Raw genomic sequence first — 14,900 nt, 5'->3', positions numbered from 1 at the left:
ACTTTTTGTTTGGAAAGGTCAAGGAATAATTAGGGGTGTGGCCTTTGGCACTCCCCTAAGTCGTAATTCCAATAAACAGGGCAGTCTGCCTTCAGCACACTATTTTTTTCCCTCTCGGAATGTCCTCCTTACAAACTTTCCAACCAAGTCTCCTGTGCTCCCCAACAGGGATTGAGCCCACAACCCGGTATGTACCCTGACCAAGAATTGATCTGATACCTTCTGGTGCATGGGTCATTGCTCAACCACTGAGCTACACTGACTGGCAACCCCACTTAATCTTGATGTATTATCCTTTTAATGTATTGTTATATTTGCAAATATTTTGATTAGAAATTTTGTATCTATGTTCATCTGAGATATTAGCCTGTAATATTCTTTTTGTGTGTGGATATCAGGGGAATGTTGGTCTCATAAAATAAATTAGGAAGTAGTCCCTCCTCTTCAATTTTTTGGAAGAGGTTGAGAAGGATTAGTATTAAGTCTTCTTTGAGTGTTACTGTTTCATTTTCCTTACTAGTGATCACTCTCTTTAGGCTTTCCAATTCATGGTTCAGGCTATGTTGGTTGTATATTTCTAAGAACTTTACCATTTTTTTTTTAGTTTTTATAGAATTTGGTGGTGTATATCCTTTCATAGTGTTTTTGTATAATGATTTATATTTCTGTGATGGCCACTGTAACTTCTCTTTCATTTCTGATTTTGAGTCTGTTTTCATTTTTTGGTTAGTGTATCTAACTAGAGGTTTGTCAATTTTGTTTATCTTTACAAAATACCAGCGATTTCATTGATGTTTCTTTCTATCCTTTTTTTGTTCTCTGTTTCATTTATTTCTGCTCGGATTATTATTATTTTTGTTCCTCTACTGACTTTGAGCTTTATTTGTTCTTCTTTTTCTAGATGTTTTTTCTACTTGCTAAGATACATTTAATTTTTAAAATTTCTTTTTTTTTTTTGAGACTAGAGGCCCGGTGCACAAAAATTTGTGCACTTGGGGGGGGGGGGGGGAGGGTGTCCCTCAGCCCAGCCTGTGCACTCTCACAGTCTGGGACCCCTCAGGAGATAATGACCTGCTGGCTTAGGCCCGTTCCCGGGTGGCAGAGGGCAGGCCCAATCCCTAGGTGCAGCCCCTGGTCAGGCTCAGAGCAGGGCCAATTGGATCGTTGGGGCACCGCCCCCTGTCACACACAGAGCAGGACTGATCAGGGGGTTGGGGTACCGCCACTGTCACACTCAGGGCAGGGCCGATGGGGAGGTTATGGCTCTACCCCATCACACACAGAGCAAGGCCTGTGGGGGGGAGGAGTTGGGGTGCCGCACCCTGTCACACACAGAGCAGGGCCCGTGGTGGGGGGGCGGGTTGGAGCGCCGCCCTCTATCACTCACAGAGCAGGGCCAATCAGGGGGTTGGGGCGCTGCACCCTGTCACACACAGAGCAGGGCCGATCAGGGGGTTAGGGCGCTGCACCCTGTCACACGCAGAGCTGCAGGGCGATCAGGGGGTGTGAGTGGTGCCCCCTTTCATGCTGATCCCGGTGCCAGAAGGCCTCGCAGCTCCGCTGATCCCAGTGCCGGGAGGCACATTACCCTTTTACTATATAGAATAGAGGCCTGGTGCACTGGTGGGGGCTGGCTGGTTTGCCCTGAAGGGTTTCCTGGATCAGGGTGGGAGTCCCCACTGGGGTGCCTGGCCAGCCTGGGTGAGGGGCTGAGGGCGTTTTCAGGCTGGCGGGTGACGGAAGTTCCCAGCTGCCCCTTTCTTTCTTTCTTTTTGTTATTCTGGGCCAGCTTTAGCTCTGAGGCCTCGGCTGCTGAAAGGAGCTTTCTGGCCTTTGTTTACCTTCTGTATTTGATACAATGTTGCGGTCCAGCTGGCTGAAGCCCGGCTGAGTAAAGCAGGTTTCTGGGATTTTGTTTAGTTTCTATATTTGCAACATAGTTGCTTAGAGTTGCAGGTGAGAGGCCGGCAAGTCAGGCGGGGAACGTTGGAGTCCTCTGTAACTGAAGCAATGAATCCTCCCTGTTCGCATAAGCTGCCTGGCTGCCGGCCACCATCTTGGCTGGCAGTTAATTTGCATATCTCCCTGATTAGCCAATCAAAAGGATAGCAGAGTGACACCAATTTGCATGTTTCTCTTTTATTAGTGTAGATAGGCCTTTAATAAGCTAAGCTTCTCTCTTAATATCACTTTTGCTGCATCCAAAAATTTTTGGTATGTTGAATTTTCATTTTAATTTTTCTCTATGCATCTTTTGATCTCTTCTTTTTTTTCTTTGACCCAATAGTTATTCAATAGCTTGTTGCTTTTTAAAAAATTTAATTAAAAAAATAAATATTTAAATCCCCCTCTCACCACCTCCCCCAACCCTATTTGGCAACTGTCAGCTTGTTCTCTATATTTATAGGTCTGTTTGTATTGTTTTGTTCATTCTTTTGGTGTGGTTTGTTAGATTTCACACAGAAGTGAAATACAGTATTGGTCTTTCTATTTTTTCACTTAGCATAGTACCTTCTAGGTCCCTCAATGTTGTGGCAAATGGCAAGATTTTATTATTTTTTATTGCTGACTAATATATCATTGTATATGTTCACTACATTTTTTTGCCCATTCATCTATTGGTGGGCATCTAAGTTGCTTCTATATTGTCTGTTATTAATAATGCTGCAGTGAACATAGGGGTGCATATGTCTTTCAAATTCGTGATATTGTTTTCTTTGGATAAATACCTCCCAAAAAAACAATTTATAGGTCCTCCGGCAATTCTACTTTTCATCTCTTGAGGAAGTGCCACACCATTTTTCATAGTGTTTACAGTAATTTATAATCCTACCAGCAGTGCATCTTCACATCATCACTAGTACTTATTTGCTGATTTATTGATGATAGTCATTCTAACAGGTGTGAGGTGATATCTCATTGTGGTTTTAATTTGCATTTTCCTGATTAGTGATTTTGAGCATTTTTCCATATATCTGTTGGCCATGTGTATGTCCTCTAAAGAAATGTCTATTCAGGTCCTCTGCCCATTTTTAAATTGGATTAGTTTTTTGTTTTGTTTTGGTGCTATGTTGTATGAGTTCCTTATGTACTGTATTTTGCATATTAATTCCCTATAGGATGTATCATTTGTGAATGTCTTCTTCCATTCAGTAGGTTGCCTTTTTGTTTTGTGGATTGTCTCCTTTGCTGTGCAAACATTTTTAGTTTGATGTAGTCATATTTGTTTATTGTTTCTTTTGTTTTCCTTGCCTGAGGAAACATATCCAAAAAGAAATTGCTAAAAAAATGTCAAAGAGTTTACTGCCTATGTTTTCTTCTAGAGTTTCATTGTTTCAGGTATGATATCTAAGTCTTTAATCCATTTTGAGTTATTTTTGTATGTGGTATAAAAAAGTGGTTTAGTTCTCTTTTTTTTAATGTGTTCAGTTTTCCTGATACGTCTTAGTGAAGAGAATGTCTTTACCCCATTGTATATCCTTGCCTCTTTTATTGTAGATTAAGTGATCATATAAGCAAGGATTTATTACTGGTTGCTCTATTATATTCTGCTGGGAGCCGGTACTTCCTTGCTGCTTGACACAGTCGCTGCAGGGAAGAAGCATCTACACAACATATGTTTCAAGGGACCTGGCGTCTATGGCATACTGTTCTTAATATGTTTGCTTCCCTTCTTGGCGCTATGTATTTTAACCAAGGCCACCTCTGCGAGAAAGGTTTTTTCCCCAGGTGGGGATTTTTCCCTGAAGTTAGGGAGGGAATGAAACCCCTTAACTAAGTGCCAGGCGGGTAGTTAATCACTTTAACTACAAACAATCACGCTTAAGCTACATAATCTTTACTCCCTGGAATGGAGATAAGAAACGCCCTAACCTTTGGAATAGAGATTGATAGGATTGGAATCAACTGGTATAAATACAGATGTAACAATACAATGAGAAACAGAACCTAGAGACAGAACCTAGAGTGAGACAGAACCTAGAAACAGAACCTAGCAAGAGAACCTGACTGAAGAACCTAGAGACAGGACTTGGCTGGAGATCCTACACAGAACCTAGAGACAGAACCTAGCCAGAGAACATGGCAAAAGATCCTGGACAGAACCTGGCTACAGAACTTGGCTGGAGAACCTAGACAAAACATGGCAAAAGAACCTGGATAGAACCTGGCTGGAGAACCTGGCTAAAGAACCTGGCAACAGAATCTGGCGGGAGAACCTTGCTATGCTGATCAACTGAACTCTGCCTCCATGTCATTCCTTCTTCGCCAACTCTGTCCACACCTTTGGGGACCCCTGGACCCGCTGGGGTTGGACCCCAGCAATATTCCATTGATCTATACATCTGTTTTTATGCCAGTACCATACTGTTTTAAGTATTGTAGCGTAATAATAATAGTTTGATATCAGGTAGTGTGATACCTCTCACTTTGTTCTTTCTCAAAATTTCTTTGGCTGTTTTCAGTCTTTTGTGGTTCCATATAAATTTTAGGATTCGTTTTAATTCTCAAAGAATGCCATTAATATTTTAATATTGGTTACATTGAATCTGTATCTTCCTTTAATAAGGACATTTTAACAATATTAATCCTCCCATTACATGAGCAAGGTGTATTCTTCCATTTATTTGCTCTTCAATTTCTTTTCCTCCATTGTCTTATAGTTTTCATAATACAGGTTTTGGTTAAATTTATTTCTAGGTATTTTATGCTTTTGATGCAATTGTAAATGGAATTGTTTTCTTAATTTCTCCTCTTGATCATTAGTTATTGGTGTAGAGAAACCCAACTGATTTCTGTGTATTAATTCTATGCTGTGACTTTATTGAATTCATTTATTAATTCTAATTGTTTTTTTTCTTTCAGTCCTTATGGTTATGTCATCTGGAAATAATGAGAGCTTTACTTCTTTTTCTATTTAGATATCTTTTATTTATTTTTCTTGTCTGTTTGCTATAGATGGGAGTTCCAATACTATGTTGAATAGAACTAGCGATAGTGAGCATCCTTGTCCTATTCCTGATCTTAGAGGAAAAGCTTTAAGCTTTTCACCAATGAGTATTATATTACCTATAGGTTTGATCATATATAGCCTATGTTTCTTGTATACTCAGTTTGTTGAGAGCTTTTTGTTGAATTTTGTCAAATGCTTTTGCTGCATCTATTGAGATGATCATATGGTTTTAACCCTTTATTTTGTCAATGTGATGTATCATGATGATCGATTTATGGGTGTTGAGTCATCCTTGCGTTCCTAGGATAAATCTCACTTGATCATGATGTATACTTTTTTTAAATGTATCATTGAATCTGGTTTGCTGATATTTTTTTCAGAATTTTGCATCTATGTTCATCACGGGTATTGGCCTGTAATTTTATTTTTTTGTAATGTCTTTGTCTGAGTTTGTTATCAGGATAATGCTGGCTTTATAGAATGAGTTTGGAAGCATTCCTTCCTCTTCAATTTTTTGAAATAGTTTAAGAAGAGTAGGTGTTGATTCTTCTTTGAAAATTCACCTATAAAGCCATCTGGTCCTGGACTTTTATTTGTTTGAAATTTTTAAAAATTATTGCTTCAGTTTCATTGCTAGTAATCAGTTTATTTAGATTTTGCATTTATTCCTGATTCAGCTTGGAAGGTTATATACTTCTGGAAGATTCATCCATCTCTTCTATTTTGTTGAATTTGTTGGAAAACAATTGTTTGTATTATTCTTTAATGAGTTTTTATATGTCAGTGGTATCACTTGTAAATTCTCTTTCATTTATGATTTTATTTATTTGGGCTCACTTTTCTTGATGAGTTTGGCTAAGGGTTTGCAATTTTGTTTATCTTTTCAAAGAGTGTTTTAGTTTATTGATCTTTTCAATTTTTAAAATATCAATTTTGTCTTTTCTTCTCTGATCTTCACTGTTTCCTTGCTTTTTTGAAATTGTGAAATTGCTACCCTATCTTTCTTTTCATGGAATATCTTTTTCCATCCCTTCACATTCAGTCCGCATCTTTGGATTTTCAGTGAGTCTCTTGTAGGCAGCATATAGATGGGTCTTGTTTTTAAATCCATTCAGCCACCTTATTTTTTTTTTATTGGAGCATTTAATCTATTTACATTTAAAATAATTGTTAATAAGTATTACTTATTGCCATTTGTTAATTGTTTTCGTTGTTTTTATAGTTCTCTGTTTCTTCTCTTGATCTCTTCCTTGCTTCTGTTTACTTTGGGTGGTTTTTTTCCCCTAATTCCTGTGGGTGTGGACTTAAATTGTTTATTTGGGATTTTCCTTTTTTTTTTTTTTTGAGGTAGGCCTGCATAGCTCTAAACTTTATTCTATACCTGCTTTTACTGTATCCCATAAATTTTGAAAAGTTGTTTTTTCATTTTCATTTGTTTTTATGATAGTTTTTGATGTTCTGTTTGACTTCCTTTTTGATATATTCCAATTTTCTTGCTGGAGTTGATTTCTAAGTTTCATGTTATTGTGATCAGAAAAGATGCTTAATATGATTTTAGTCTTATTGAATTTATTATGGCTTATATTGTGATGTAATATGTGATCAATTCTAGAGATTGTTCCCTGTACACTTAAAAAATGTATTCTGCAGTTTTTGTTTGAAATATTCTAAAAATGATATTAAATCAATCTGGATTAAAGTGACATTTAAGGCCATTATTTCCATATTGATTTTCTGTCTGGATTATCTATTCCTTGATATGAGTGGGATATTAAAATCCTGTACTATTGTAATACTGTGGGTTTCTCCCTTTATGCCATTAGCAATTGCTTTATACGTTTAGGTGTTCCTGTGTTGGATGTGATAGTTATGATATTTATGTTTGCTGCATCCTTTTCTTGGATCGAACCCTTTATAATTATGTAATGTCCTTCTTTGTATTCTTAAAATATTTTTGTTTAAAAGTATATTTTGTCTGAAATTGCTACCCTATCTTTCTTTTCATGGAATATCTTTTTCCATCCCTTCACATTCAGTCCGCATCTTTCGATTTGCAGTGTCTCTTGTAAGCAGCATATAGATGGGTCTTGTTTTTAAATCCATTCAGCCACCTTATTTTTTTTATTGGAGCATTTAATCTATTTACATTTAAAATAATTGTTAATAAGTATGTACTTATTGCCATTTGTTAATTGTTTTTGTTGTTTTTATAGTTCTCTGTTTCTTCTCTTGATCTCTTCCTTGTGGTTTGCTGGTTTTCAGTAGTTGGGTTTTTTCTCTTTTTTCTTTGTATATCTTCTGTAGGTTTTTGGTTTGTGGTTTACATGAGGTCTATGTATATCTATAACAGTCTGTTTTAAGTTGATAAGCATTTAAGGGTGAATATATTCTAGAAGGACTACATTTTACTACCCCATCCGTGCTGTATGCTATTGGTGTTATGTTTTGTGTTTTGTATATCCTGGCTACTTATTGTTTGAGTTGTGTTTGATACTTCTTTCTTTTGATCTTAGTATGTTTTCAATGTGTGATTCACTGTATTTATTTAATATTTGGCTTAACCTGTGAGATTTTTCCCTATAATATATATATTCCTATTTCTGAATATGGCCTGTCCTTTTCTGCTTAAAGAAGTGCCTTTAACATTTTTTGTAAAGCTGGTTTAATGGTGATGAACTTCTTTAGTTTTTGCTTTTCTCTGGAAAACTATCTCTTCTTCAATTCTGAATGATAACCTTGCTGGGTAAATTATTGTGTAGTTTTCTTTCTTTCAGAACTTTAAAGATGTCCTGCCACTTCCTCTAGCTGGTAAAGTTGTTGCTGAGCAATCAGCTGATAACCTTATGGAGTTTCCTTTGTGTGTAATTCAGTTTTCCTCTTGTTTCCTTAAAGATTGTGTCTATATATTAAACTTTTGCCAGTTCAGTTACAATATGTCTTGGTGTAAGTCTCTTGGGTTCATCTTTCTTTGGAAATCTTGTGCTTCATGGACCTGGGTGTCTTTTCCTTTCCCAGCTTTAAATATAGTTTCTGTTCCTTTCTCTCTTCTCCTCTGGGATGCCTGTAATGCTGTTCTTGATGTTATCCCAGAGGTCCCTTAAATTATCCTCGTTTTTTAAAATTCTGTTTCTGTTTTCTCTCCTGATAGGTTGATTCCCATTGTTTGTCTTCAGGATGCGTTCTTCTGTATTAGTTAATTCCCTCTAATGTGTTTTTCATTTCAGTTACTGTATTCTTCAGACCTGGTTGGTTCTTTATTATCCTTTCTACCTCTTTGTTCAAGTTCTCCCTAAGTTTTTCTATGTCACTCTCAAGTTTGGTGAGCACCTTTATGACTATTTCTTTGAATTCTTTATTAGGCAAATTGCTTATATCCATTTCCTTAGGTTTTTCTTTTTTCTGCACATTTTTCTTGTTCTTTCATTTGAGAGAGAATTCTTGCATCTTTTCATTTAGTTAAAGTGTCTATGTTTGTTCTATGAATTAGATGAAATAGCCCTCTCTCCCATTCTTTGTAAAGTGGCCTTATGTACCAGGGTCCTTGGTGTAGGCTGTGTCTGTCAGGTGATTTTGGTCAGCCAGAGGAACTGAGCAGGTGTCAGGTGTCCTGGACACTGGCCCACTGAGCTGAAATGGCTCCAGGTAGGGAGGCCAGGTGCATGTAGTAATGTCCTGTTGATCCTGTTTTCTCCCGTTGTTTGGGACTGAAATGGGTTTTGGTGATGTGTCAGGTACACTCTGCAGTTACCTTGCTTGTAGGCCAGAGTACCTGGATAGAGCCCCTGCCGCCCACTCTGTGGAGGCAGAAGGGCGGGGGGGTAAGCAATGGTGCTCTTTGGCACCTCCAACAAGGGATAATCCCCACAGTCTCCAGAGAGCTCCAGTGGCTCCCCAGACTTCTCTATAGAATCTCTCTCATTTGTTGTACAGAAAGTGGTCTTATGTAGAAGTGACCTCTGGCTTTAGTGCCAACTTGGAGCCCAGCAGGGAGGCCAGGCATCTGCACCACTGAGTTGTTCCTGCTTGCTCCCTTTCCTGGAGGCAAAAGGATTGGGCAGCAGATCTAGGAAACTGCTGTGATTTGCAGGCAAGCCACAGCCCCTGAACAGAGATCCCGCCTGCCCTAAGGTGTTCACAGGTGCCTCCAAGCCATGGAGTTCCTGCAGCTCCCAGAGGGCTTGTGGCTTTCCCAGCCTTCTCCATTCAGTTGTTGTTTGTTGTTGAGAAACTGTTTATGAAGCCCTTAGCTATCTTGCAGGAGTAATTACTCAGTATATATGTGTATATTTGTGTTTGCTCATGGGAGGGGTTGAGTTCAGACCTCCTATGCTGCCAGCATCTTGGACTTTTTCTTTCTAGTTTTTAAATGTGTAATGCTAGGTGGTTTATTTGAAATTTTGTTTGTTTCTTGAGCTAGACCTGTAATGCTCTAAACTTCCCCCTTTGTACTGCTTTTGCTGCATCCCACAAATTTTGGTATATTGTATTTTTATTTTCATTTGTCTTTATGTATCTTTTGATCTCTTCTTTTATATCTTCTTTGACCCAGTAGTTGTTTAGTGGCATGTTGTTTAATCTCTGCATATTTGTGATTTTCCCAGAAAATATGTTTGGTATGATATCAGTCTTCTTAAATTTATCAAGATTAGTTTTATTATCCAGTATATTATCGCCCCTAACCACTCTGCCTGTCAGCCTGCTCACCCCCAACTGCCCCCCTTTGCCAGCCTGATCGCCCCCAACTGCCCCCCTCCCCTGCCGCCGCTGGCCTGCTTGCCCCAACTGCCCCCCACTGCCGGCCTGCTCTTTCCTTGAGAATGTTCTGTGTGCACTTGAAAAGAATGTGTGTTCTGGCATTTTGGGATGTAAAATTCTATAAATATTAAGTTGATTCACCCTGCTGTGTCATTTAAGGCCCATATCTCCTTATTGACTTTCTGTCTGGATGATCTATTCATTGCTCTCAGTGGGGGATTCATGTCCCCTACTATAATATTATTTTTGTCAGTTTCTCCCTTAGGTCTATTAGTAATTGCTTTATATATCTTGATACTTCCAGGTTGGGTGCATACATATTAATAAGTGTTATGTCTTCTTAATGAATTGTCTCCTTTATCATTATAAAATGTCTATCTTTGTCTCTTGTTCTTTTTTTCTTTTTTTAAAATCAACATCTGTTTTGTCTCATATAAGTACAGCTACACCCACTTCTCTCTGGATGCCATTTGTTTGAAGTATCATCTTCGCCCCTTCACTTTGAGCCTGTGTTTGTCTTTGTAATTGAGCAGCATCTCCTGCAGGCAACATATAGTTCGGTCTTTTTTTTTTTTTTTAATTAAATCTTTATTGTTCAGATTACATTTGTTCCTCTTCTTTTTCCCCCGATAACTCCCCTCCTCCCAGTTCCCGCCCCACCCTCCGCCCTCACTCCCCACCCACTGTCCTCATCCATAGGTGCACGATTTTTGTCCAGTCTCTTCCCGCATCTCCCACTCCCCTTTCCCCCCCAAGAATAGTCAGTCCATTCCCTTTCTATGTCCCTGATTCATTATAATCACCAGTTCATTCTGTACATCAGATTACTTATTCACTTGATTCTTAGATTCACTTGTTGATAGATGCATGTTTGTTGTTCATAATTTGTATCTTTACCTTTTTCTTCTTCTTCCTCTTCTTAAAGGATACCTTTCAGCATTTCGTATAATACTGGTTTAGTGGTGATGAACTCCTTTAGCTTTTCCTTATCTGTGAAGCTCTTTATCTGACCTTCAATTCTGAATGATAGCTTTGCTGGATAAAGTAATCTTGGTTGTAGGTTCTTGGTATTCAGCACTTTGAATATTTCTTGCCATTCCCTTCTGGCCTGCAAAGTTTCTGTTGAGAAATCAGCTGACAGTCGTATGGGTATTCCCTTGTAGGTAATTGAGTCTCTTTCTCTTGCTGCTTTTAAGATTCTCTCTTTGTCTTTTGCTCTTGGCATTTTAATGATGATGTGTCTTGGTGTGGTCCTCTTTGGATTCCTTTTGTTTGGGGTTCTCTGCGCTTCTTGGACCTGTAAGTCCATTTCTTTCTCCAGGTGGGGGAAGTTTTCTGTCATTATTTCTTCAAATAGGTTTTCAATATCTTGCTGTCTCTCATCTTCTGGTACCCCTATAATTCTGATGTTGGTGTGTTTGAAGCTGTCCCAGAGGCTCCTTACACTATCTTCGTATTTTCGGATTCTTTTTTCATTTTGCTTTTCCGGTTGGGTGTTTTTTGCTTCTTTGCATTTCAAATCTTTGACTTGATTCTTGCGCTCCTCTGGTCTGCTGTTGGGTGTCTGTATAATATTCTTTATTTCAGTCAGTGAATGCTTAATTTCTAGTTGGTTCTTTATCACAACATCGAGGGTCTCATTAGATTTCTTGAGGCTCTCATCAAGTTTATCGGCAGTTTCTAGCAAATTATTGAAAGCCCTCAAAAGTGCGTTTTTTAGCTCTATATCCTCCATTTCTGTCATGTTTTTTTGTCTCTGCATTTTTTATGCTTTCTTGGTGCACCCCTTTGTGGTCTTTGTGTGCAGTCTTGTTGTAGTTAAGCCTTACTTGTTGTTGGCAATACTAGGGGTGCATTGACCTCCAGGCTAACTGGCTATGAGAGTCTGGGTCTTGTTGTATAATCCATACCTCTACTTTGAGACTTTTGATTTGTGAGTTCAATCCATTTATAATTAGGGTTGTTAATGATATATGAAGATTTACCACAGTTATTGTAGACTTTGTTTTCTTGTTGTTCTATTTCCATTGTTTGTTTTCTCTTATAATTATTTCTGCTATTTTAATTTGACAGTTTTCTATGATTTTATTCATTTCTTCTTCTTTTTTAATGTTTTATCTCAGCTCTGGATTTTTGTTTTGTGGTTACCATTAGGATTGTGCAAAATGTGTCATACATACATACATATAACAGTCCTTTTTCTTCTGATTGCCTCTTCATTTACCTGTACTATTCAATCCTCTTCCTCCTCTTTTATCATTTTGTTGTTGCAAATTATCCCTCTTTATGTTGTGAACTTGTAATCTGCAATAGTTACAATTATTTTAATGCCCTTCCCCCCTTTAACCTTTATGTTATAACTAGTGTCCCGGAGCATGAAATTCGTGCCTGGGAGGTGGATGGGTGCAGTGTCCCTCAGCCTGGCCTGTACCCTCTCCAATCTGGGACCCCTTGGGTGATGTCCGACTTCCAGTTTAGGCCCAATCCCACACCGGCAGTCGGACATCCCTCTCGCAATCTGGGACCGCTGGCTCCTAACTGCTCACCTGCCTGCCTTCTTGATCGCCCCTAACCACTCTGCCTGTCAGCCTGCTCACCCCCAACTGCCCCCCTTGCCAGCCTGATCACCCCCAACTGCCCCCCCCTGCTGGCCTGCTCGCCCCCCACTGTCCCCCACTGCTGGCCTGCTCATCCCCAACTGCACCCCTGCTAGCCTGCTCACTCCCAATTGCCCCCCACTTCCGGCCTGCTCGCTCCCAACTGCCCCCCCCGTCAGCCAGATCTCCCCCAACTGCCCTCCCCTCCTGGCCTGATCACCCCTAACTGCCTCTGCCTCAGCCCCGCTGCCATGGCTTTGTCCGGAAAGGCATCTGGAAGGCCTCCTGGAAGGTCTCCCAGTCCAATTAGCATATTACCCTTTTATTAGTATAGATAGAGGCCTGGTGCACGTGTGGAGGCCGGCTGATCTGCCCTGAAGAGGGTCCCGGATCAGGTTGGGGGTCCCCTTAAGGGGCGTGGCCAACCTGGGTGAGGGGCTGATGGCCATTTGCAGGCCGGCCAAGCCCCTGGCTTTGTCCAGAAGGACGTCCGGAAGGTCTCTGGAAGGTCTCACGGTCTAATTAGCATATTACTCTTTTATTAGTATAGATTATTTGATAAACTACTCTGAAATAGATTTTCAGTTTCCTGCTTCTATCTATTAATCATCTTATTCATCTTTTTGTGTACTTTTGTGTTTTTGTTTCCAGTAGAAGACGTCCTTTCAACATTTCTTATGTGCAGTCTTACAGTGGTAAATTCTCTCAACTGTTGTCTGTCTAGGAAACCCTTTATTTCTTCTTAATGTCTAAAGGATAACTTTGCTGAATATCTTATCCTTTGCTGATGGGTTCCTCTCTTTCAATATTTTAAATATTTTCGTTCACTCTCTCCTCTCTTGTAGTGTTGCTACTGAAAACATTACAGAAAAGTCTGGTGATGATCATCTAATGGAGTTTCCTTTGTCGGTTAATCTTTATTGTTTCCTGGCTGCCTTCAGAATTTTTTCTTTGTCATTGATTTTTGACAGTTTGAATAAAATGAGTCTTGGAGAAGCTCTTTTTGCATTGATATAAGTAGGTGTTCTGTTAGCTTTCTCTATTCTAACATCTAGTTCTTTGCATAGGCTTGGAAGTTCTCGTCCATTATTTCTTTAAGTGGGATCTTTGTTCCCTCCTCTCGCTCTTCTCCTTCTGATATACCATATCTATTATCCTTATATTGCTTTTATTTTTTAAATTTCAACTCTCAGTTCTCTCTCTTCTTCACAGGTTATTTTTGTAGATTTCAGAGAGGAAGGGAGAGGGAGAGAGAAACATCAATGATGAGAAAGAATCATTGATTGGCTGCCTCCTGCACACCCTGCACTAAGAATGGAGCCTGCAACCTGGTCATGTGCTCTGACCAGGAATTGAACTGTGACTTCCTGGTTTATAGGTTGATGCTCAACTGCTGAGCCATGCTGGCCAGGCAAGTTCCCTAATTCTTTTTTCCATCTGGTCTGCTCTGTTTCCAATGCTCTCTAGTGCATTCTTTGTCTCATTTATTGAGTTCTTTGGCTACAGAATGTGTTTCTCTTTTTATAGTTTGAATCTCTTTGGTAAAGTACTGCTTTTGCTCATTAATTGTATTCCTGAACTTTTGACTTGCCTTTCTGAGTTTTCTTGTATATTGTTGAGTTTCTTTGTAATTGCAGTCTTGAATTCTCTGACATTTAAACCACAGTCTTCCATGCCTTTGAGTTTGGTTCCTGGAGATTTTTCATTTCCTTTCTGTGCTCCCAAGTTACCCTGTTGTTCATGGTATTTGATGGGTTGTTTCTCTGTGTGTGCATTTGAGGTAGAGATCTTATGGCTCTGCTCCACCCCTACAGTAATGGTTTCCCAGCCACCTCAATACCAGCTTTGCCTTAATGGGGAGGGTGGAAGGGAAATGCCTTTTCTAGGAAGAAAACTGCTTCTGCCCCTCTGACCCTCCAGGTTGTAGTATGAGGGCTGCAGCCAGACTTCTCCCCCACTGTTGTGCTCCTTGCTCGCTGGAGCCAGGATGGGCACCAAACTGCATCTGTGGTCACGTCCCTGTCCTTCCCCATGTCCCACCTCCCCTCCTGTCCTTCCCCCATCCCACCTTCCCTCATTTCAACATGCCCACCTTCAGATGTGCTAATGCATAAATATTTCAGGTGTGTTTGTGTGCTGAGCACGGGATCTTTGTTGAGTTATAACTGTCTTGAGATAAATTTAAGAGGAGAAACAATGGAGTCTTCTCACTCTTCCATGATGCTGATGTCATCTCTCCCAATTTACTTTTAAAAACCAATTACTTTCGAAGCCGGTTTGGCTCAGTGGATAGAGCGTTGGCCTGCAGACTGAGAGGTCCCAGGTTCGATTCCGGTCGAGGGCATGTACCTGGGTTGCGGGCACATCCCCAGTAGGAGATGTGCAGGAGGCAGCTGATTGATGTTTCTCTCTCATCGATGTTTCTAGCTGTCTCTCTCCCTTTTTCTCTGTAAAAAATCAATAAAATATATTTTAAAAAAAAAACTCAATTGCTATTAGGTAACATTTTTTGAAGCCTAGTTTTTAGTTGCTATGTATACTTGAAGCATATTAAAATAGTGTTTCTTGAAACATACTCTGTAAGTTAAACTTTTTCC

At 39.6% G+C, this 14,900-nt stretch overlaps 1 protein-coding gene across 1 annotated transcript in view; it reads left to right on the top strand.

The window, feature by feature from the left end:
* Window positions 1–14,900, top strand: part of LOC138993439 (nucleotide sugar transporter SLC35B4-like) — a 40,600-nt gene that overhangs the window by 22,125 nt on the left and 3,575 nt on the right. The gene's annotated exons all lie outside the window — the stretch shown is intronic.

The sequence above is a fragment of the Myotis yumanensis genome, unplaced genomic scaffold (genome assembly GCF_028538775.1).
Source record: "Myotis yumanensis isolate MYYU_CA2020_CCGP unplaced genomic scaffold, mMyoYum1.0.hap1 SCAF_15, whole genome shotgun sequence".
Taxonomy (NCBI): Eukaryota; Metazoa; Chordata; class Mammalia; order Chiroptera; family Vespertilionidae; genus Myotis; species Myotis yumanensis.
This window is presented reverse-complemented; position numbering and strand designations above follow the sequence as displayed.